The sequence below is a fragment of the Haliaeetus leucocephalus genome, unplaced genomic scaffold (genome assembly GCF_000737465.1).
Source record: "Haliaeetus leucocephalus isolate CR32 unplaced genomic scaffold, Haliaeetus_leucocephalus-4.0 Scaffold526, whole genome shotgun sequence".
NCBI lineage: Eukaryota > Metazoa > Chordata > Aves > Accipitriformes > Accipitridae > Haliaeetus > Haliaeetus leucocephalus.
The window spans coordinates 3,476,130-3,500,813 of record NW_010972962.1 but is presented as its reverse complement, the minus strand read 5'-3'; positions in this window follow the sequence as shown (position 1 = coordinate 3,500,813).

Sequence of the window (24,684 nt, the reverse complement as noted above, 5' to 3'; positions counted from 1 at the left end):
AGTCCAGGAAAGGAGCATGTCAGTTTAAAACAAACAAAACACCTGATACGTGGGTGGCTCCAGACTCACTGCAGATCCCTACAGAAGCTTTCATTGTGAAATATGCCTGTTTGGATGTGGTGGAAGCTGAAAGTTTTGTGGATTCCTGCTCCCCTTCATTTGGGTAGCAGTGCTGTACACTTTAATTGACCAGCATGATTCAGTACATTTTGGTTTCTGTCCTGTTTCTTTTCGTGCCTCCCATATCCTCAGTACTCCTATCGTCTTCCAATCTAAAAGTAGAATCATAGAATCTCCCATTTAGCCTGCAGATGTATTTTACTTTACCTTTAGTGGAATAGCCAGAGAAATTAAAGGCCTTGGTGTTTAACTCTTCCATAATCTCACTTTTGCACAAGGCACATCATAAAGAGCTTTGCATGCATAGTACAGTCTGCTTGATCGATAGTTTTAAAGAAAAATAAGCTCGGTTAGCAAAGCCTGATTTGGTGACTTTGTGGCTGCTTGTGAGCTGGCCATTTGTGGGGCACAAACAGAACTACTAGCCTGGAAGGAAAGGAAAAAATAAAAACAAATGCAAATTCTTCATCATATTTTGTTGTGGAAGAGATGATTTGCAACATAGACCCAGTTGTCGCCCAAGAAAGACTCACTGTTCCTAACTTCTTGAAAGATACTTACTTGATAAATTTGCAGACTGTGTGTGGGCTCTTTTTTTTTTTCCTGGCATAGATCCTGTTAAATACACAGAGGGTCAAATGCTTCTCTTGGGCTTCCTTCACAGAGGCCAGCTGGAGAGCTTTAGCGTAACAAAGCACACTTTTCCCTTCTGCCATTCACCTCTTCGTGAACTGACAGTGGGCACTTGAGACCTTGTCTTGTTCTCGCTGACTGCAGACCATATCTCTCTCCTTCAACACACTGCCAAATGGAGGCCTTTTGGAGTGAGTGAAGAAGATATATTATTGAATGTGTCTGTCTTTGCTGTAGTAGAGTTATTTTCATGTCCATGATAGAAGGCGTTGCTGTGTTTCAGTGTTATTTCAAGTTAGGTTACTTTGGGGTATTTCAAGTAGATGAGCTAGTAGAATAATTTGGTAAAAGGAAGCCTTTCCTGAAAGTAGATGGGGAAAAGGTATCCAGTAGTTAGCAATTCTTGGATGTTCTGGAGTGTATGTAAGGATATCAGAAACTAAAGGGAAAAACTAGGGGAGAAGAGGGGAGCACTTTTGTGAGAGACTGGATCAACTGGGAAGATGTTACTGAATGGTTTGCAGGGACCTACCGTCACTGGATGCTACCCAAGTGTAATTTGAGGGTGTAGCTGGTATTTACCAGTATTTAATCTATTATAATTGCTGCAAGAAATGTATCTTTCTGTGATTGCACCCTGCTAGCAACTGTGAATTTGCCTCAGAAGTGCAAAATACGTATCGAAATGAAGACAAGGAGGACTTCAAGTGGAATGGTAAAAAAAAATTATTCACACAGATACCAAGACTTCTGTTGTATGTTCTTATCTTGTGTGAACATGCACCTTTCTGTTTCAGATGTCTGGGCTGTGGGGTTTTTTTAAAGAATGTCTGGCCATTGACAGTTATAAAGTTTCTCAGGATCTATCTTTCAAATTAAAAATGGCATCAGGAATTAAAGAAGCATCCCTAGGATGTATTTGTTGTGGCTCACACTGTTTTTAACAGCTTTCACAAAGGAAGGGGATTATCTCTTAGTGGTGCATATACAGACACATCCCAAAATGCAGTTCTACAGGTACCTTTGCTCCTTGGGGCATGCCAGGGGTGAAGTGTGTTGAAACAGGAGAATCTGAGATCTTTTCTGCAGCAGATTGTTGTTACTTTTTTAGCAGAAAAATCTCTGAACCCCAGATTTAAAACTTTGTGATGGAAGGCAGAAGAAATGTAAATATTCTCTATTAAATAAAGAATTCCCTGAAGCCTGCTGTGAGGATCAGTTTTGTAGGAAGAGACTATCAAAGCGTGAGAGGGGTAAGTGCTTCTGAGGAAACCAGAAGGCTTTACAGTTTGAGACTGCTTCAACAATAAATATGCAATCAGTTCAAATTATATGGCAAACTCTTAAATAACGTCAGTGTATTTTGGCATGATGGTTGAGTTTAAATGCATTAAGCTTTTCAGTGAGTAGTAATAATATGGCATTAGAGCATTAAGAACGGGATGAGCTTTGCCAAACCTTTGCTTTAGCTCGGTGCCTAAAGGCATGTTTAAAAGGTAATTTCAATGTGGTTTTAACTGGCTGCAGTACTAACCCAGGAAGGGCGAGGGAAAATCTGGCAAGGGTTGCTGCAGTTTTGAGGTCTTAGATTTTTGGATTGCTGTCATAGTGGGATGCAGCTGGATTATTATATGAGCAGAGCTTTGTTGCAGCTTGCATGGCTGTAAAGTCAAAGGAGTTTCACAAGCAAAGGAAAAGCAACAAAATAGTGTATATACTACCGGTGTATGTATGCATGGGCCAGAACCTTTTATAGCAGAAGAAGATAGCCCTTGTGCTCCAGTACCTGCTAATGCTCCAGGCTGTGACTCTGCCACATGATGCCCTCTTCATTTTTAGAAAATACCCTTTTAGTCATTAATTGTAGGCAGAATCCCAATAACCTCTGGATCTGATGGTGGGATAAAAGCTATCATTCATCAAATGGTTATATATTATCTAGTGAATAGAGTCAGAAAGAGACAGGAAGGCGGTTGGGGGGGGGGAGGAGGTCTGGCCTCCATGGCACAGTGTTTAGTCGGTGTTGAAGGGAAGCAGTTCCCAAGACATTTTGTAGCTGGAGCCTAACAGAGCCTTAGGCTGAGACTGTGATTCAGGATGGTCAGCGTTAGCCTTGGGAATACCGCTTCGGAAAATTCTTAAATTGGAAAACCAAACCCCCAACTGAAAACATGTTTTGACCTTCTTTTTTTTTCTTAAGTATTCGTATTTGAGAGCACAGGAAAACAGGCTTTCCATCAGATTCTGATGGCAGAAGTGATATAAGGGTGATCATATCTGCTTTTATGCAAAATTTCAAATTGATGTTCTACATTTTAAACTTTAATCAGGTTCACGCTGTGCTTTAGTTGATCTGTAGAGTGAACTGCCTCATGACCAATGCAATTGTTGACTGCTTTTCCATCATGATACTGGTGGATGCAGTACTGCTGTCATTCAAAGTCATTTTCATGGTCTGGTCATCACAAAATTACACTCAGAACAACAACTTCTCCAAGAAACATTTTGAGAAGCTCAAGGTCAATCTTTAGTTTTTTCCAGCTTAACGAAAATTTTGTAAACTTCTTAGTTAATGATCCCACACAGAATCTCTGCACTCAGCATTTGCAGCTGGCTGTAACATGACCTGAAGTGTTTGTACTGATTTGCAACTTCTTTGGGTATGATTTTTTAGCTGACCTGAATGAATAGTCTACCAGGGCTCTGAAATGTTGGAGGGTGACCTAATGTCCACCTCTACAGTATCAATTCAGTCTTCCAGCTTGCACACTCAGCAAAGGGAGTGCCAGCACCTCCAGATTCTATCCATTTAGATCAATTTAATTTAATTTAAAAGAAGAAATTCCACTGTCAGCATTATTTTGTTTATTGTGTTACCCAAATTTCCATGTGGGCTATTGTATTCTGAGTATTGTATTCTTCCTAGTTATTCAACAGGACATGATATTGTATTATCTTGAGGAGTTTTCCTATGGGCATTACCTGGTTTCACCAGGGGTTCCTTTAGGCATGTGGCTAGACTAAATGCTAAATAACATTGGCAAAAGGGTCCTCAGACCAAAGAGTCAAGAATTTCCCATAATTTCTAAAATTATTTTGGACTCTTCCAGGACATAAAATCCTATAGAAATATAGGCCACTTAAGAACTGCTGAGGCCATGTTGTACATTTAACCCATTTTCAGATACTTTGGACTTTTTAGAAAATTTTCCATTATCTGAAGCCAAATTCATGTGGAATTCTTGTATAAAATACTTGATGGATATTTTTATGAAGTCCAAATTAGTGCCAAATACATTTTTTTAGCAAGCTGTTTTACCAGAGAGACCTCAAGCCTTAGCCAACACCTGTGCAGTCTACAACATATTCACTTCGAATTCTAATCCAGAGAATAAAATGTCTGTGACTTTTGCAGCATCCTTTTATGGGATAGTGTGGCATTTTGAATTACTGCTTCTTTAGTGAGAAGTACCTTGAAACATGTCCCTACAGTCCCACAGCATAAGAGAATAAAATAAGATAATAATGAAAAATACAGATTAAATGATGTTGCTCTCCAAGCCTCAGATTTTCATTTCTCCACTTTGAGGGTAATGTTTTAACATTGCTTTGTTAGTGATATCTATAAAGATCATGTTTATACATCTATCCATCTATCTGTCTGTCTAGCTATCTATTTATCTATCTGTCATGACTGGTAAATCAACTATACAAACACTTGATCTGAAAAGAGACTACTTAGATATTTCATGGCCTATTTAATACAGCTATAAGGACATTTCATATGAGAACATATTCTTCAAAGCTGGCAAAGGAATAACATATCTCACAAAATGACAGAATAAGGGCATTACTGCTGAATGAACAACATAAAGAACTAGGAGGATAACATGCCAGAGATGATTTACAGATACCAGAACACTGCTGTAACTGGAAATTTTTTTGCCTGCTGAATGCCTTATAGAATTTTCTTCCACAAGGTCTGGATTACATTCTTTTTTTAACACAACATCTGGGTAGAAAACCTTGTTATAGACAGGATGGGTTTTGAGAAAAATTGCTTCTTTCTGTTGGAAAAGCATCTGTTGTTTTATGCTACAAGGAGGCTTCTGTGGCTGTACATCTTACATGACTGTGAGCTCTTTGGGGCAAGGTCTTTCATCTTTCTCAATGTGTAAGATATACCTTACACAGTGGGGCTTTGTTCATCATTGGTCATCTTTTGTTTTGTCTACATTGAGCCCTTTAATGAAATACGGAGTCTGCTTGTTTGGTATGCTGCGTGGCAGAGCTGAGATAGCCTGTTCCAAATGAAATGTGTGAAATGAACTCCCTCTTGGGGCTTTTGACATTTGTCCTTTCTTGCATGCTTCCATTTTATCTAAAATAAGTCATGTGGAGTGCAAGTACATGGTGGCTCTTCGTGGTGGCATGAAGAAATTCGTAACTTTCTGGATTTTACTTCAGTGAACAGAGATTTTTGCACCTTTTTTTGTCTTGCAAATGAAACAAGAGCAATCATCGTATAATTCTAGGAACACATTGTAGAGCACCCAAACCTTACCCTGTAACACCTGGAAACTAATGTACAGATGAAATAACCCATCTGAAAAGTCTGAGGGGTTCATCATAATGATGGCCAAAACAGAAATGGATGGGTTTCACAGGTACGCAGCCTATCTGTGAAAAACATGGAAAGTTCCAATTTTTTCATGACACTTTTGTCTTTATGATCAAGTCATTAAAAAATGCCCTTTAAATTCAGTTTTCTCTGGTTTTGTCCTTAGCTGTTCATCAGCAATTATGTTCCACTTTCTCCCAATTAACCTGAATTAATTGAAGGCAGTTCCTTTCTAGGCTATCTGAATCTGTACTTTCTCATTAGGAAGAAGACCCCCTTTTCACAGCTTGCCACTCAAGTTTTGCAGAAGTTATTGAACAGCAAATGGTGCATCAGCTAATTCCAACCTAGTGATACAATAAACAAGGCAACACTTTTTGTAAACAGATGATATTTGGGTAGTGCTCTGTGGTGTGTAACAGATATGAAGTCAAAACAAACATTAAGGAGGTTTCAGCAACACTCAAACTCAACCAGCTGGAATAGTGACTGCAGCAAGCAGCCAAGTTCAGGGCAAGGGAGAAAGATAATCAATGACCTGGTGGTGATGGGTGAGCTTTGGTGAAGCTAGTATGATGCCTATTTACAATAATGTGCTGTTATAGAGATCAGAATAAGTAAGTAAACAAACTTTAAAAGCAGAGACCACTATGAGAAGTTGAAACACTTCCTGCAAATGTCCCGGTTCTCTTTCAGGACCTTTAGTGCTCCCATTGCAGGTGGTAACAATGATTGCAAAATGGCAGAAGAGCAGGAAAGCTTTGACTTCTGTACAGCATTGCTCTGCTCTGCTTTAGCCTCGTGCCACTTCCAATACTAGAGAGGCCAATTCCCCTTCTGAACGTGTTGGCAGAAATTTTTTCCTCCCATTCTTTCCAATATGAATCTGCTCCGAACACAAAAGGAGTAACTTCTGGAGGAGGGGAGGGAGAGGCGAATGAAAATGCACATTGGAAAATTCTTCACAATTTTCATGAAATTATTCTTAAAGAAAGGACAAGGTAATGAAAGATGAAAGGGAGACAACCTGTGTGGACTTGAAGTGAGCATCACTCAGATCCGTTCCTGGGAGGAATTTCCAGGTGGATGTTGAAGCGCTGCATGATATAGAGGATATCTGCAAGTGATTTGATATCTAGCATGCAGAACTGAGCTTTAATCCACTCAGTGATGTATGGATAAGGACACCTGGCCAACATCTGGAAACACTTAAAACAGGATGGGGTCTGGTGCATTCTTTCAGATAGTTTTTGCCTATTACTGTTTCCCCAGAAATTGTTTCCTGTATGTGCTTTGTTTTCAAGTACATAAAAATAACAATTTGCTTTCCAGATCTCCATTTTGGCAGTTCAGAGAGAGGAAAAAGGTGTACAAGAGTAGATGAATAAGAGTCAACTGAATCTGCCCTTCAGAGCCTTTCAAGTGCTAAGCAAAGCACAATGAACTGATAAGAGGGCATGAATGAAGTAAGGATGCCGGCACTCACTAAACTGGGGTAACTGTCCCACTAAGGTTAGATGAAGTTGTCTTAACTGGGGGTATTAGTGTGTCCTACTTATAGCAAAACCGCAAATAGCTGCAGTGTGGAGTCTTCTTATGTTCCTATAGAAGTAACATAAAGCAGCTTTGGAAGGCCATTGTGTATGTGGTTGGTGAGGTTTTTTAAATATTCTAAGTTTTCTGATGTAGTTAATGCAATATTGCCCTGTGGAAAGTCAGAGAGGAAATAAATCTCTCCAGGTGGTATTCAGGAGAGCTTGTTCCTGGTGACATTGCTGCCTCTGAACTAGGAGCTGCTGTGGCAGTGGAAGGGTAGGATGGTGCAAATCTAATCGAAAAGGCAGAGTTTGTCCAGAGAAAGTCTTCTTTAGTGTTGAGATTTGCAAGGCATGAGGCTTGTCCATTTTTCAGTTGACCAAACTGGGCACAGGGCACGTGCAGCACTTTGTCCAAAAAGTCAGCCTGAGACACAGAGGTGGCTTTTGTGTTAGCCCCGAGTTTGTTGGCAGTACGTGGGTTTTAAGAATAAAAAGACTGCTGTAGGGCAAGAAATTTTTTTAATAAATTATTTGGTCTTTGAAGCAATTGTTTTGTGATTGCCTGGCAAGGACATCTCTGCCCCAGAGCTTTCCACTGATGCAAGTGGTGAGTACCCCACTGGTAAAAGACTTGCCTTTTGCTCAATTTTTAGGGATCCTGTGCTTTTAAAGTAAGGCAATCTGTCTTTAATAATGTTATGACACACAAAAGTACTGGGAACAAAATGATCTTTATTTTCTGGCCATAGTAACGTGACATGGGCCTGAGGTTCCAGCCAGTTACACTTTATCCAGTGGCTCTTATGGTTATTGTTATAAAGCTTTATCCTTGTTATCATCAGGATGGTCTTGAATTCATTTTTTCCTATTCTCACATGTTGCAGCCAGCATGGCCTGTACTGTTGTCAGACACGCTGGAATTGTATCGTGTGGTTTAAAGCAGATTCTGGGAGAAACTTCAGCCCACATAGAAAATCTTCTGACTGCTTTGCCTTATTCCAGTCTAAACCAACACCAGTGGTTAAAAAAAAAAGTCAATATGCAGCTGCATGTTTGCAAACTGAGCACAATGTACATGTGTTTACAGAGTGTAAAAAATATCCCATCTATTTTACTAGGCTATATTTACAAGCCACCAGGCACTTTCCTCTCTCCTGGGAGTTTGGAGATAGTCTTCAAATGATCCTTAGCTTTACAAGGCATGAAAATAAATTTGGAGCTAAAACAGGCAGATTCTTGGCAGGGTTTTTCTTTCACTCTGCCCCATGCAACTATCAGTGCAAACCAGGGCCAATGTCTTTGGCTGTGAAAAAGAAAGAGCTTATAAAAATAGTACCACAAAGTTTTGTGCGGGGTGTGTGGCCGTAGTCATGTTAAAAGAATAGCACAAGTATTATTACAATAAGCTCTCTATACAAAGAATTTGCTGAAGTCAAATGATCAATTTTTAAGAGTTAACATTTATAATAGGACTGGCCCATATGTTCAAAAATAATTGTTGCACTAGATGAGAAAATGAAAAATCAACCACTTCTAAGGATTTCTGAAGTGTTACAGTCAAATTCTCATCTCTCTGTATGAACTTTTTCTGACAGAGAAGAGCAAGGTGAGATCTCTCCTTTTGCGGTTACAGGGTAACAGCAGAGCTGCTTCCTGGAGACCAAGGCATTATCCAACCTGCAGATGTCTGAACCTCCGTGCATCAGGATCTGGCAAGCACATCCTTGCAGCCACACCCATGCCAGTCTTCTTCCCCAAGGGTCCGCCGCAATGAGGTGGTGAGAAGCAATGCCCCAAGTTGCACCCTTTCCAAAGACAGCAAGAAAAGAACTGAGAAAGGAAAGATCCCATCTTGCCCCAGGGAAATTGCGACAGCTCATTTATCTTCAGGGCCTTCTGCAGATGTTGGCAGTTTAAGCAAAGAACTTGCTCTTCTACAATTACTCCAGTCCTGTAAACAACCAATTTAAAATCAGGTGGATAACTCTTATTTTACAACACAGGAGAAAACAGAGAAATTGGGTAAAAAGATTAACCATAATAGTACTGTTCAGAGAGAATGAAGAATTGGAATATGGCCCAATATATCCTACATTCATCAGCAGTGAAAAACAGTTTATTTTCTATCACAATGATATCCTGCACCAAGAAACTGCCTCCTGAAGTGATGATTAGTTATGGCGGGGTAAAAGTTGCACATACATTTCAAGAGTTCTCTCAGTGGTTTGCATTATTCACTAGGGTGGTTTGAATTATTTGCTAGGGTGGGTAATAAAATATCATGCTACTTCTCATCCTGTCTGAACACTTGTCCTGTCTGAACACATGTTTTCATTCTTCTTGGAAACATCTAAATTTTATTCAATATGAATTCTTTGTTATCCACCATAAGACCTTCTGTCACTAGAAATTTATTTTAAAGAATGATTAAGAAGTTTGAATGTTCCAATTCCTCCACAAAGCAAAAGGCAATACTCAAATTTGCTTCAAGGTGCACAGGATCATATGGTGAGTAATTTCCGCAGAGTCTCGGTTATTCTGGGCTGGCTGCTGCTAGACCAGCAAGGAAACATGGTAACGTTGATTAGACACTTTTCATCTGCCCGCCTGAGGACAGATGCGCCAATGTTTTCCTAGAACCAATGACATTTGGGTATCTGACAAATGTAAATGTTTTGAAGGTATGTGGCATACTGCCCTTCATACAAGCAGCGGCACAGTTTTACTGGTATCAGGCTTTAAGCCCCCCTGGACTTTTGCAGCAGCCCCGAAATGCAGCAGTTGCAGAAGCACAGCAAGAAGTAGCGTGCCAGGCTGAGAGCAAGGATGCGAAGCAGCCACTTTCCTGGGCACTTGGAGGCAGGGACGAAACAAGGAGTCAGGGGGCAGCGGGGGATCTGGGCATGCTGACCTGAGATGTTGTGCAACCCAAAGTGGGGAAAAAACCTATTTTGTGAGATCCCGCTCTTGAATAATCATACCAAACATCTCTTAATTCACGGGACTGCCATGGGGATCCTGGTGGGACTAAAGATATTTGTTTGGCCAAATGCTTGATTATGGGAGAAAAACAGATACAGAATTTGTTATGTTTTGAAATAAACCAAGAATTTCAGTCTCTTTCAAATGAAGCCAAAGCTCTTTGAAACAGCTTTCAAAAGTCAAAATAGGTTTTTCTGCAATTTCTTCTGTTCCCTCATTTGAAGGCAATGTTTCAGTTAGTTTAACTGCAGTCAGTACTTGTGTGGCTGGGAGCCAGCTGCCAGGAGGCTGTAAAGATTGACAGCAATTGGAGAGAAAATAGGAGAGGAAAAAAAGGACTATGCTTCTTCAATCTTTTTAATGAGGTGCAGCAAATTTAGAATGATAAATACATGTAGAGACTTGTTATTCAAAAGCCTACATTGACTAATTAATGGAAAAATCATGATTTATTTAAAGAGAAGAGGCAAGATTGGGAGATAAATTACTGCTCAGTATCCACTTGTATATTGTGCTTTCTATTTGCTGGGAATTGTTTCTATCAGCAGGAAGAATTAGGTATAATTAGAAAATTCTTGTGATGATTTGAGTCCTGGTTTATTAAAAAAGCCCAGGATGCTTTTGGCATCTGCAGGTGTTCTCAGTGTGGAAAAATCCTGGCCTGGTTAGTCCCTGCCATTGCCCTGTTACTAAATGCCTTTTATCAAAACAGTGATATCCTTGAGGGAGTTGCATGGTCTGAGGACCAGTCAATGAACGCACCAAGATAAGCATGTGTGAAACGAGTAGTGTGGTGCCAGCTCCAAAGTAGTCACAGTGCCATAAGCAATGTCCTGAGGTGTATATTAACTAAATATCATCTTGTGAAAAATATCAGCGAGGCACCCTTTGCAGTTATACAGACCAACAGCAGTCGCTTTAGCTGTGAAAATCCTATGTTTTGCTTTACACTCAGCTCTTCCGGACAAAAAAGAAAAGTGCATTTACTACCCTTTCTCAATTGCATTGTTTTTGCAGATTTTAAACACGAAGAGCTTTCCTGGAAGAGGTTGTTGGTCTCACGGAGGCCACAGAGGTGACAAAGGAGCTGTGTTCATCACCTTGGGGATGTCGCTCCTCATCTCTGCTGTGGTGAAGGCAGCTTTTTGAGCGGCCCCGCACCCAGATAGGTCCCTGCTGCTTGGCTGGGAGAAGGACTGCACCACATTTGTGGCTTCTCATGCATTCTTGTTTACAAGCATTACAAAATGCAAAGAGAAAAAATGCAACATGTTCAAAATGACCTTTTGAATTGTCAAGGTGAGCAGCTCACTATCATTTGGTCAGAAAAGTTTATTTGTATGCTCGGAGCTTTCTGCGTCCATATTTGTTTGTGCTTCAAGGGTTTGAGTCTAGTCCCAAAAGAAGCAGAGGGATGCACCCATTTATAGCTGCTTCAGTGGAATGGGGACAACTGGGAATTGGGAGGCAGTGAAACCCAAGAAAATATTATAACAAACAGCTCACCTCTACCTGGACTGTTTGTGCAACTACAGTCTAAAAAAACCCACCAAACCACATTTACAAATGGAAGCAGTGAAGTTATTCTATTGACATTTCATACGATATCAAAAGAACTTTTTCTGCATTTTCACGGGGGGGTGTTTTTTAAAGGAAATATTAATGAAATGTATTACAAACATAAGGTCTGCTTCTGCTTTTACTTTTCCTGTTAGCATCGAGCTGTTCCAATGCTGTTAAGGTCAATGGGAGGAGTATCGCATTGACAGGACTGGTCTGGACCCACAGAAAAATACAGCGAGTGCTGGCAAGGTGACAGAGGAACTGTGCTTAGTAAGGTCATTTGTAACCTCTCTATGATGTGAACAGCTGTGTAGTAGCTCTTTTGCAGAATCAGATCTATAAACCAGACATTATAACTACAGTATCCTGTTAGGCCATTGCTGGGAGAAGACTTTTTTTAAGTTTCTGGATTTGATAATTTATAACACTTAAAATGATTGAGCTTTATTTTCCAAAAACAAATGCCCCAAACTGTAAAATTGTACATTATATTATTTTAGAGTTATTATCTTGTTTCCTGTAGTTCTTCTTGCGGTTGCTTATCAAAGCTGTGATACAAAGGAGCATTTAGAGATGTACTTTAGTGCCTGCCATTCTAAAGTACTATTTAAACTTACTTTTCAATGGTTTTTTTTCTAATTAGAGATGCAGATATGAATTAGGACATATGGGCTGAGTCCAGTGCTATTGAATTCAAGAGTAAGACTCTGACTTCAGGGTATGTTAAATCAGTCACTTTAGCCAAACACTGAAATTTCAGTGTTTTCTTGTGAAGTGTTGAAATGCAGGAATCAGTCTTAGATCAGATCCAGCTTTCTTGACTGTTTTTCATCAAGCCTTTTCAAGCCTTCAAACAGCTTCCGTTGAAAATACAAGATTTGTTACTGTCTCCAACACGAACAGAGTTGGTTAATTTCTGAGGAGTTGTAGTAAGAACAGTCTAGAAAATGAAACTCAGAAGTGAATATTCCTCTCATGTTGACAGTCTGCTTACAAAAACACAGCCTTGTGTGAAGAAGCGGTGCTCCATAAAAATAAGCACATACGCTATGTACGATGGTTGGTAACATTTAATAAATGCTGCAGTTTAGGCATGGAATGTATGATTTGTGAGAGTGATTTTCCTTCAGTCCTAAACTAAACGATGCTATTTCTTACGAACTTTCAATACAAAATCCCTGAAGGTTTAAAACTTTTGATTGATTACTTTTTTTTTTTTCCTGTTTTCCCTGCAGAATGAGCTTCAGAGTGCATAATTCTCACTCATGGACAAATTAAAAAGGGAAAAAAATGCCCTTTTTGTAATAAATATTTTGTATCACAACAAATATTCACACAATAGAAGTATCGGCTAAGAGAGCTGGGAAATTGGACCTGAATATCTGCTGAGAGGTGAGCAATAGTAATCAACTAGCACATTATCTGAAAAGCAAATTATGCATCCAGCCAGACTAACTATGCTAAAATAAGTGGCAGGAGATGTCAAGATTTTTTTCTTTATGATCTCTATGGGTATGTGTTGATTTTTTTTGGCACGGCCCCAGTCCTCAAGTGTATACAGTTGAACAAGGGTAAAAGGCAGCAGATTTTATTGATTCATAATATGGCTTGCTGTAATGTACTGATGCAAAACAAAGGGCTTATGTTAGCTATAAGGTAGTGTAATATATATTTAACTGGTATAAATTATAAGGTTGTCTCTCCTTAAGAGTATAAAATATAAGGCTGTTTCAGAGAGAGTCTGAAGTAAAAAATGATTAAAGCACTGTCCAAAGTAGACAAATTCATCAAACTCAGTTATTAAAAGAACGCAAACTTATGTATGAATTATTTGCTCCTGCTCAGTTTTACCGAAGGCTGCTAACGATTCCCAGTCCGAGATGAAGGGTTATTTTGTACTGAAGACAGCACCGTGGCATGTGATGTATTGCAGAATGGATCAGGTACCTTGACTCAGTTTTTCTCCTTGATGCTGTTTGCAGCCAAGCTTCCTAAGAGTGGGAAGCATCATTTTCTCTAAAAGTTGGGCTTCCTTCTGACTTAATACAGTGTGGGATTTGTATAGATCCGGGTAACTTCCAGAGATCCCTGTATCTCTCTATCTGTGCTGTCCTGAAATGTATCTATTAATGTCCTTGAGCACCAGCAGAGCTTGTGCGGTGGATGCACTGAACTGTCATGGTGCATGACGAGGTTTGTGTATGGACAGGTCACTGTGGCAGATCTGTTTTCGACATTGATCAAAATGTAGAATCATTGTCAGAGGGAAGTTACAGCATCCCTTCTGGGTTTAAATGGTCTTTACAGTGCCTTTAATGGAAGAGGCAATGAAGGCTGAAGACTGGAGTGGATGCTGCTGTGTAGCATCCAGCCTCTTGGCATGCCACGGACCCGCTACTTGGGGACAATCAGTGGGTTGCTCTGGGACAGGTGTAGGGCAATCAACTACACGAGACAAGACAGAAGCCCTTGGTTGTGCAAGGTTCATGATGAGCCTGGGGTACCAACATCTTAAACTGATTGTAGCCATCCCAAAACCTATGTTACCAATTCTAAGCAGCAAGAAGATAGTATTTCACAGGAAAAACTGTAATTTGTCACATGTACTAATAATTTTTAGGCTGGAATTGATATGTGACCAAAGTAAAAGGGCTCCAAACATAATCAATTGAATATAAATCCTGAAGTTATACACACAGCATGAAGCACTGTAGAATTTGCCAAACTAGCTATCTAAAATGTAAGTAAAAAGGGTTATGAATATCTAGGGTGAAATTTTGGCTCACTGAAAGGAGTGGGAATTCTGCCATTGATCTGAACAAGGCTAGAATTTCTCTCTCCTTAGACTCCCTCCCCTGCATCTTTTCATTTTATTAGCCATTCTGCTCGCTGTTTGCATGCATTTTTATTTTACATGGAGAGATTATATTATGTCAGAATATAATATTTCACAATTGGCAAGACACTCCCTGTTCTGCAACTGCAGTTGTAGCTGCCCATAGGGAAGCAGCGAGTGGCTAACGGCCAGCAAACTGCAGTATCGAGGTGGGGTTACAAGGGAAGCAGAGCAGCAATGGAGCAGAGGAGGAAAGGGGCCCCTGCCTTGCATTCTTCTATGTGAGAGATTCAGGGAGAAGCTGCAGCCATCTGTCCTCTTAGACACTTCCTTTATGTACTCTGCAATGGTAAAACTGGCTGCTGCAGTGGTCATTCAGGCTCTTTTTTTCCCCAGTCATTATCCAGAATGAGTTGCAGCAGTTTGAATCTTTCTCCAGCCCACTTTTTGCATGTGTTGACTGTGGAGCTGAGAGCCTGATCCTAAAGCTGAGAGGTAGGTGATCTGTGCTGCTTCTGCTGACCTCTTCTATAAGGGGTGTTTCATGCATGGTGTATGATACTTCACTGGTGACTGGGGAAACACAGCTAGTACCTGCACACAAAACACTACTTCTCTGGACCAAGTCCAGCTTTCTGACTTATTTCTTCCTTTGGCAGATCTTCCAACCCATCCATCCCTATTCTTACTTCTTTATAAGGGAAATGTTGCCTTTAGTAAAAGAAGAAATTCTGTGAAAAATACACTAGGTACGTTTACTGCTCATGTTTCTCTGCTAGCTTTTGTTAACAGTTTCAGGGAAGCTGTCTCTGAGTACAGAAGGGTTTCAGGAGGCAGGCCAGACCTCCAAAGGCACCAGCTAGAACGCTTTGTGCACCCCTTCGCTCACAGCTGTGGTCCCAACAAAGCTGCGGTCCTCAGTGGCATTGCACTGTATCATGTTATATTTGCAGTCCTTCTGGAATGCTTTTTTTCCATATACTTTATCCAGAGTTTGGTCATATATTATCTGCCTGACAACTCGACACCTATAAAAATTTATGAATTTGTATTAAAACCAATACTTGATTATGTCAGTGTTTATGAGGCTTCCCATGAGCCCTATATTCTTCAGTTGAATCTAGCTATAACCCCTCATAATAATAATAAAACAGGCCATATTTCACCATTTCTCTGTTAACATGACTCACTGCTAGCAATTACAGTAGCTACCAGCTCATACTTTTGTTGATTTTAAGGATTTGCTGCCTTGTAAGGGTCTTTGCTGATCTAAACACACATAGACATATATTCAGTGGCCCTCCTTAGCTGGGCTAGAAATAGCTGTGGGTGCATTTTTCAGTTTCCTGAGAACAACTTCTATCTACAGTTATTCATGCAAAAGTGTGTAGTGACTCATAATGAATGCATAATTGTGGGTTTATGTACTGATAATAAGAAAAAATTGACACCACTAGGTCCATTGTGTTTGCAAATGCTCTGGATATGGAGACCAACAAAAAATAAAGAAGAAAAAGCAAATATGCTGCTTCCTCCTGCAGTAACCCTCTTCTTATTTCCATCTCTTACTTGTCTGGATCAGCCTTAAGTACTTCATTCTGGGACTTGGTAGAGAACTTGTGTGGAATGCCAGCTGCAGCCCATAAACTTAAGCAATCTATGAGTCGTCTTCTGGCTTCTGCAAGGGAGGGTGTTTCACCTGAAGTTAATATTTTACAGTCTGGTTTTGGTGTTGTGCAATTCTTCTATCTCATTATCCAATTTGTAAAGTCAAACCAATGTATACAGTAAGACCATAAAAAAGAGCTAAGAATCTAGCATTTTAAATTAGAAGTCAGTGAGTCTGGGGGATTTCTAAGCTTTAATACTAGCAACGGTAACATACTACTACTGTTAGGGTAACTGTAAGCTGTACAACATGCTTGCAATATAAAGATTCTTACATCCTAAGGATGATAAAGTTGTTTTGAAAAATTAATCAGGGAAATAGCTTTTTATATAGATAAATATATACATATAATATAAAACACATCCACATTATCCTAATTTAGAATAACCTAATTACTACAGAGGAAGAACATGGAGGGGCACAAATAGTATATGTGAAACACTGGAGCAAATTTATTTTAATTTCCATTTCTTTACTTCCCATAACACATAGCTATAATATTTCTGTAATATGAGAACTCCACAGGGATAATTTTTGCTGGTTTGAAGGATGAGCTTGATAGAAGCTGGCTCCAGAAGTTATAGCTGTACGTAAATTTACAACTCTTAGCAATGAATATGTAATATATACACAACTTTTAGCCAACAGTTATATAGGATTGTAACATATTTTTTGGAGACATAGAACTATGATGATTCTTGAACTTTTTAGTTCCTTCTGTATCAGATTGTATCTCCAGGAAAAAAACAGATGACTTATGCCTAAGTTTAAATGATGCTGAAGTTTTAAATTTAACAGATGTAGATAATACCCATACTACTCCCCAAAGATTTTTTTCATGTCTCAAAATACCTCGTGCAACTTAATTGTCTCAAGATAGTGGTGTAAAACCCCTTCAGGATGGTAGGTGCTACTTTTCCAAGTCAGATTAAGTTCCACTCCTATAGAAAGCATTTATTGCATTTGCAAACCTTGAGATTGCTGGCAACAGCAGTATGTTGCATTTCGGAAGTCCTGCAGGACATATCCCCATAGCTTATACAAAAAGGAGGGATTTAGAAAATGGAGCAAAAAGGGAGAGAAATCAGTAGACTATTCTATAGGTGTAGACAACCCTATCATTCTTAGAAACTCCAGTGTTCTAGAGCAATCTTACAAACCTCTTCTGATATTTGTACTGCTAAAAAATATGGGCAATGTTTTTGAAAATGATAAGGAGAAATCATTTAAAAGCTGGGATCTAGATTCACAGGAGCGGTTAAAAATCATGTAGGTCAGGAGAAGGTGGTGGTTGCTCCATCTATTCCAGTAGAATAATTAGACAACCTTCCTCTTTTATTCAAAGCAGAGTTTGGAATCCATATCTTCCATTTTGTAGGAATATTTCCCAGATGGTCAGGTGGTCAGGATGTTGTAGACTAATTTCTGCTTTAAAGATTTCAGGAAAGGAGCTGAATGCACATTTTCCTTGCCTACATAGTGCTCTGACTACTGGGTAGAGAACACAGAAATGACAGGATTATTTCTTTCTCTTCCTTATCCTTCCAAATGTGATTGATTGTGAATCTTGCCTTTTAACTTCTTTTGAAAGTTTCCTGAGCTTGATGCAATTCTTGCCTGCAGTTCCTATGGTGCAGATATGGCAAGAGGTGGTGGCATTCACTCGTACAGATGTATACATCAGAGCTGAAATACAGCACACTCCAGCTTGTGCTCTCACTCTCTCTCTGCTACTCTCCCTGCTACAGTTAAAGTCAAGATAGTTTCTGCATGGCCGTGTGAAGGTCTTAAGGGATATTTGGATGACTATGCAAAGCTGACTTGCAGTCTAGCTATATAATTAGCAAATACACAATTTATTTCACTAACATAAATCATATTCCTTCATAGAAAGAAATAATCAAGTTAGTACCATTAAATTTTATAAAATATAAGGAACTAATTTCAAGGTCAAGATAGAAATGGCCTTCCTTTTAATTATTTTTCTATTACAGACTTCCTTTACTTTATTGCACTATAATTGTTAACCAGAGACAATTATAATTTAAAATACGATCCTATTTCCCTAGATAAAAACTGGAAAATTCAGTATTGGGCACTATGCTTTATATTTGCTAGTAAGAGCTTGTAACATCTCCACCTTGTGGCTGTTTCTCTGAGTAAAGAGCCGAGACTGCTGCATCTCAAATGGTAGGTTTTTTCGGCTCTGGGACTCCAGGTTCTCTGAACACAAATATCATACATTGACAGATTTTAGCTAAGAGATTCTTGTATGAGAAATGCCTGTTGTACTGATTTTAGACTAAAGTAAGTTCTTCTTTCATGCTTTTATCAGACTTTATTAAAATTTTGTATTTTAGACAACATCAATAATTAAAGTCAGGGATAAGCGACCACAGAAGCAATAAACATATATGAAGACTGAAACTGTCTGATTTGAAAAGAAGTGTTTCTTACATAAAAAATGCCATCAAATCAAATAATAAGTTGACCCAAGAGTTGGGTCAAGAAGATGAATTATCTTTTACTCATCAAAATATTTGCAAGTATCCTCATATTTGATGAAAAGAATGCACATTAAACACAAAAATATTCACTTTGTCGAGTGGGAAAGTGTTATTGTCCCTGTTTCACAAGGGGAAAGCTAACTGAAGAGAGGAAGTGCCCTTTCTCAAGGTCACAGAGCAAGACAATCATGGAAAAGAAGAGTAACACATACTTTCTTTTTTATGGTCCCTGGTGTTTTACTGTTAGCTCTGCCATCTCTCATCTTGATTTGCTATATTAATAATATCAGGAAATTGTCTGCTAAACGCTAAGAAACCTCAGATCACAGGTATTAACTCCCCATTAGTTGCAAAAGTTGAGCTGCTTTTTCTTTAATTTTTCAATTTGCAAATGTAAAAAAAATGTCCCATGATATTTCTGGTATTTTCCTGATCACAATCAGCCAGAAAAATTAGGACATAAGCTCTTTTGTGGTATTTTGTCACTTCCTGCACACACCAGAATTTTAAAATGCCAGGACAGGCAAATAAATGTTGTTATGTTATCTAGGCTTTCTAAAATGTCAGAAATACTTTGGCTTGGTATTTTAGGTGAAGGTGTCCCCACCTCTTATTTCCAAATTCCAGTTCTCATTGTAAGCATGATTTTATTTTCTCTTTATTTGTTATTTACGGCTACTTCACATTTCTCCATAGAAATCTTTCCTGGTTTTATTGTAGTCATTGTGACTTCCTCTATAGCCTATCATTTGCAAAAAGCTACTCAGCAGCCTTTTGTAATGCATCATATAAAGGGAGCATGACAAAATTATTTAACACAATGGCATGAATATAAGCAGCATCATTCCTTCTTTCTCCATTTGTAGAGATACCTTGCAGCCAGAAAAGCTGTATTAGCTTTGGTCACTGACCTTCTATTTTTTTTTTGGGGGGGGGGGGTTGTCCTCCTCACCCCACTTAAAGCAGTAACTTTCTTTAAAGAAAAAGTGCAGATCCTGTAACTGCTGTGGTAGGATCTGAGGCCCAGGATGCTCCGTCACACTCTGCTGATGTTTCTTTCCATCTCTGTGACTCATCCTGAGACAGACAGTGGTACCCAAAGTGACCTTTCTGTTCCCCATTCCTACCAGGCTGTGTCCAGTCCCTGAACTGAGAGGAACCATGAATGAAAATTAGTACTTGTCTATTAGTAGAATGAGATGTTTTTTTTTTTTTTTTTTTTTTTTCTGTCAGAGCTCTTTTTTCTGTCCTCAGTGTCCTACTGAATATTTACCCAAAGAAGGTCTAACCTAGGAGGGCTCAAAGGCTCAAATATATCTCTTCTAGGTCCAGGCACCACAGGTAGCAACAAGACTGCTTCTAGTCAAGAGATTTTTTCCTATCTGAATAGCCTTCTGTGGTTGTATACTCTGAGAGCTGGTAACAAAAAAAAGATATCTTATTCTCCTATGTCAGAAGTGACTTGTCCCAGTGACGACATGAATAAGATTTTGAATAGCTAGAAAATGCTTGGTAATGACAGTCCAAAGTAGTCCGAAGTGTTGGAAGAAATGGCACTCTATGGGGAATGAGACAGACAAAAGATGAGCTGAGATATAAAAAAAATCTGACAGAGGAAAGGAAGAGAGTTTGACAACAATAGCAATAATATGTAGTCTGTACTTCCTAAGCAGGAGGTAGAGTTTTGAGGTGGGGAAAAAAGCTGGAAGGAGGAGCTGCGAGGGTGGTGGATGATGAGGAAAAGTGGTGTATGTGGCCAAACATAGACCAGATTAATCTAGCTAAGTATAGATGTCTTCACTGTAGGTGTCAATATCTGAGCTAGTCATCCCAGCCTCCTTAATGGGGCATTCTCAAAAGATTACTCAGAGAGGATGTATTCCTCACTCATTACTTCACACAACTCCTTTCTAATTGTCAGCATGTGAACTAGTCATGGACTTTATAGTCAATACAGAAGAGGAGGCATTCTCAGGGCATGGTTAATGCCCCCATGGAGTAATCATGTAAAGTAAATCATAGACAAATCATGCTAAAGTTTCTTTTCTCTATTGACTACAAAGAGAATGCAGATTAATAGCTTAGATACAACATCTGAAGAGTGGTCTGTGATTTAGGCTAGAGAAACCATGTCCTGCACAACTAATCTCCAGAGGATCCAAATTATGCTTTCTTCTCACCAGTGAGAAAGACCCAGAACTTCCTGAAGGACTTCAACTTCAGAGCTGTGGTGCCACCCACGCTGGCTGCCCTTGTCCCCAGGGGCTTGCTGCATAGCATGGTGTAACCCCAGCTCTGGTGTTCGGAGCTGTCCAGACCATTTAGAGGTCTTTTTAGGATTAGGTACTGATGAAAGGAGACTGAACTCAATGACACGGTTTGATTTCTGAAGCAGAATACGCCAAATAAAAAATGTGGTTCTGGTGAGTGTTCCTTCATGCGCAGTACAGTTTTGATCACCATATGGTGACTAAGCCATACTGCCCTGCTTCGCCGGCATGATTTCAGAACACTACTGAATTAAATAACCACGGAGCTTTGAAGAGCAGATCAGTTGAGGGATGGGCGGGCAAACTTTAAAAGGCTAAAAAAGTTGGTTCAAATAGCACATTCAGATGCTTATTGGGACATAATTGGTCTGGAAATCAGGCTTCAGTGCCTCCTTGGCTCAGACATTTGCAATGCTGAAGGAAAACCACACTTTTCAAATTTGTGCTCTGCCGAAGTTCAGTGAGACTCCAAAGAGTTTTTGATATGTCAAACTTTTCAGCATTTTTTCCAAGAGGGAAAATTTCATCCCATTCTGCTTGAAGAGATCTGCCTGTGACTAACTAAAAGCAGCACGTAGCATACATTGCAACAGTGCCGTTGTCACCGAGTGCCCTAGGTGGTCCTGAAGACCACAGGCATTTGCCTACTGCAGGCTCCGGCGGGCGAGGGCCAGCAGCAATGCTCCCATGAAGAAGAATGCCCCGGCGGTCCTGACTCAGGCAACACCACCGATGAAGCCAGCTGGAGCCGTGCCTCAGTGAGGGCTGCAGGCTTTGGCCCTGAACACTTCCAAACAGGATGGATGCTTCAGCCCAGGAAATGCTCTGCGCAACAGGCTGTCGCCCCCAGATCCACTTGATGTTAGTGGTATGTGGAGACTGTGTTAGTCTGCTGCCACAGGGTAGAATAAAGTTGATGTTAGTGCCAACTGTACTTGCTTAGCCAAACCCTGCTCAAGTCTTATTCATCCTGTAGACTGAGAAATGCTTAGAATGGTGAAAACCTAAAATGTTTATTTTTAATCAGTAAAAGCATCTTAATTAGATTTTATGGGGTTGTGGGCTGTGTGCACATACGCACAAAATTCTATTACCCAGAGCATTAATTAAATAAATAAGAAAAGTCAACTCTGTGGTGTTCACTATGATCTGATGGAGAGCATAAAGGGATATAGCTTGTTCTCTGACTCTGTTTAGCCATCTGTGAAGTAGTAACAACAGCAGTTCCCTTCCAAGCCCTTCTAAGGTTTAGCGGGTCGCCTTCTATAGCACAGCTATAGAATGGTGGGCAATATGAACTGGGGTAGAGCAATATCATGATAAAAATTTGAAAGCAGGCTTTTTTTCTTTGGAGTTGAAGGGAAGTTCCACTTAAAACAATTGCTAGCATGATATGCAGCCATGCTGATTATGAAGATTTAGATCTATTATCCTAGTTTTTACGGAAAGCCACTCCCTGCAGCAAAGAAAACATAAATACTGGTTTTTGATGGTTATAAATTCATACTTCATGTGCTAGAATACATATTTGGAAGTATTTAAATGAACATGTAAAGTTCATAATTTGAAATTTTCTGAAACAGGATTTTTATACTGATGATGCTAGGAGTTTAAAAGAAAACAACTTTCCTTCTGTAATTAAGCAGAGCAGCTATTTATACTGCTGGCTGCTGGCTGCATTCCAGTACAAAGTGCACTCATGGCATCAATTTAAAGGGCATATGTTGGAGGCAAACAAACAAAAGTGGCTTGGAAAGAGGTATGGAGTAAAAGTTTCTGAACTGCCTAAGTTTCTTCAAGGGGTGAGACTTCAAGGACACTCAGCTGACTTTGAAAATTTTACCCAGGCTTACAAGAAACAGAAGAAGCCTTAAAGTTGGCTGTGATCCTCTGTAGCCACAGAAAATTCCACACTTTGTGTATAGGTTTTATTTGAGTTACTCCAGATATACTTGCCCTTATTCCTGTGTTAGAAGGAGGTCTAATTTTATTTAAATTATTTGCTTTGACTTCAATGGCAGCAGGATTAAGTCCCAAGTCATTCGTCATGAGAAGACTCAGAAATTTCTTTATCCCTTTTAATTGTTTAATTAGTTTTTAATATTTTTCTTTCTTCTTGCAAATTTTAGCTTCCATACTTGCTTTTCTTTAGGTATGTAAGGTGCATTATTTAAAAAGCCTGTCTTTAGGAGAGCAAAGCATTTTTTCTCTAATGTTTCCAGTTCCTACCAGCCTAAAGAGAAAAAAGCCTAAGTCTGCCCTCAAGTGTGTACATTTTACTGCATAGCTGAAACCAAATTCTGCATGGAAACATTTTATCAAGTACCTTATTTTTCTACACATTCCTGGAGGACCTGCAAAGAGAAGCTTGTCAGCTAAATTGAAAACATACTAATAAAGTTAAAAAGTTAATGGGAGACATTTGCAATTTCCCAATAATTTTCCTAGTGACTTAAACTCAAAATAACTGTGTATACTTCTGCTACTGTTTTCCTTACATCTTTGTATCAAATGACATGCAGAAGAATTAGTGCCGGATATCTACCATTTGTCGCACACCTATCAAATTATAGTTTTGCTAGGCAAACTTACAGTTCAGGTGGCCAGATCTCTGTTTGTCTGGGAGACTACTTTCAATTGCTTATAAGTAATAATGTGTGTTTTATAACTCAAACCACTTGTATAAATAGAGCTTAAAACCTTGTGACTGAGGCAATAAAATAGAAGCAAAGGTTTAGCTGTTGTAACCTACTATACAGTCCATTTAAGGGCAGTGGCTGAAATGCAGTTCCAGACTCTGGGCCACTTTTGTGCTAACTAGACAATATAAAAATACATTTCTTTTTAATAATTAGGATTATTATTGTCCTAATAAAGCAGCTGTAATGATTGCTGCTTCTTTCAGTGAGCCTTGGTTAGTTACTGTGAACCAAGACACTTCCACATGCTCTGCTAAAGGGTATGGGCTGACAGTGTTACCTTTGCCTTGTATCTCCAGGCTTGCAAAAGGGTGCCATTGAAATATATGATTTTCATTTAAGGCCACACAGAAGAATAAATCTGCGGGGCTTGGTTAATTCTGTCTTATGCTCTTCTGTGTCTTCTTTCCACCTCTCCATTTACTGTGACTAGACTATCATGTCTGAATATCACAAGGCCAGTCATGTATTTATACCAACTAATGCTGCACATCGCTGGCATCCTGACTGAAAGGTCAAGAGAGAAATAGTTTTGATGGACTAAGTAGCTATTTCAAAGGATATCTTTTGTTTTTCATTCCCTTCAGAATAAAATTTTCTGTTCAGGCACCTATTTTATAAAACTTGTGTATTTGCTAGATCTTTTTTACCTCAGGAAAAAAAATATAAAGTGACATCTTATTTCTTTCTTTTATCTGCCTTAAGCTTCCAAGAACATTCCTCTGCATTCTTGCCTCTACTGATAACATCTTTTCTAGCTGCTAAAGAGCTGACAGCATATTACAGGGGTTGCACAGTACTGAACGCTTCTCATTTAGGTTTGGCCTGAATGCCAAAAATGTTGACCTTTTCTGTATTTAATATGGCTTAGAAGAGGCATCTTTCCAAGTCTTAATATAATCTACTGCTGAACCTTCTTATACTCCTCCGCTTCCCCTCCCCTTCGATCATCTAGAACTGCTAGTTCAATGTATGGGATATGGACACCCTACATTGCCTGGCGTATCCTTTTACGTATATCCAGGGGATTCAGGAATTCTTTTGAATTCCTTAAGTGCTGCTGTATTTCAACTACTATTCATATTCTTTTATCAGTTTCTGATATCAGTCTCTGCTTATCTTTAAGGATTTAATAGTCTGTTAGTGTGAGTGGCTCATTTCTTTCCCACACAACCTTTTTTTATCAGTCATCTTTTGCCCATCAGTTCTCTTGAGAGAAATTTTTTGAGTGAGGACTTGGCCTTCT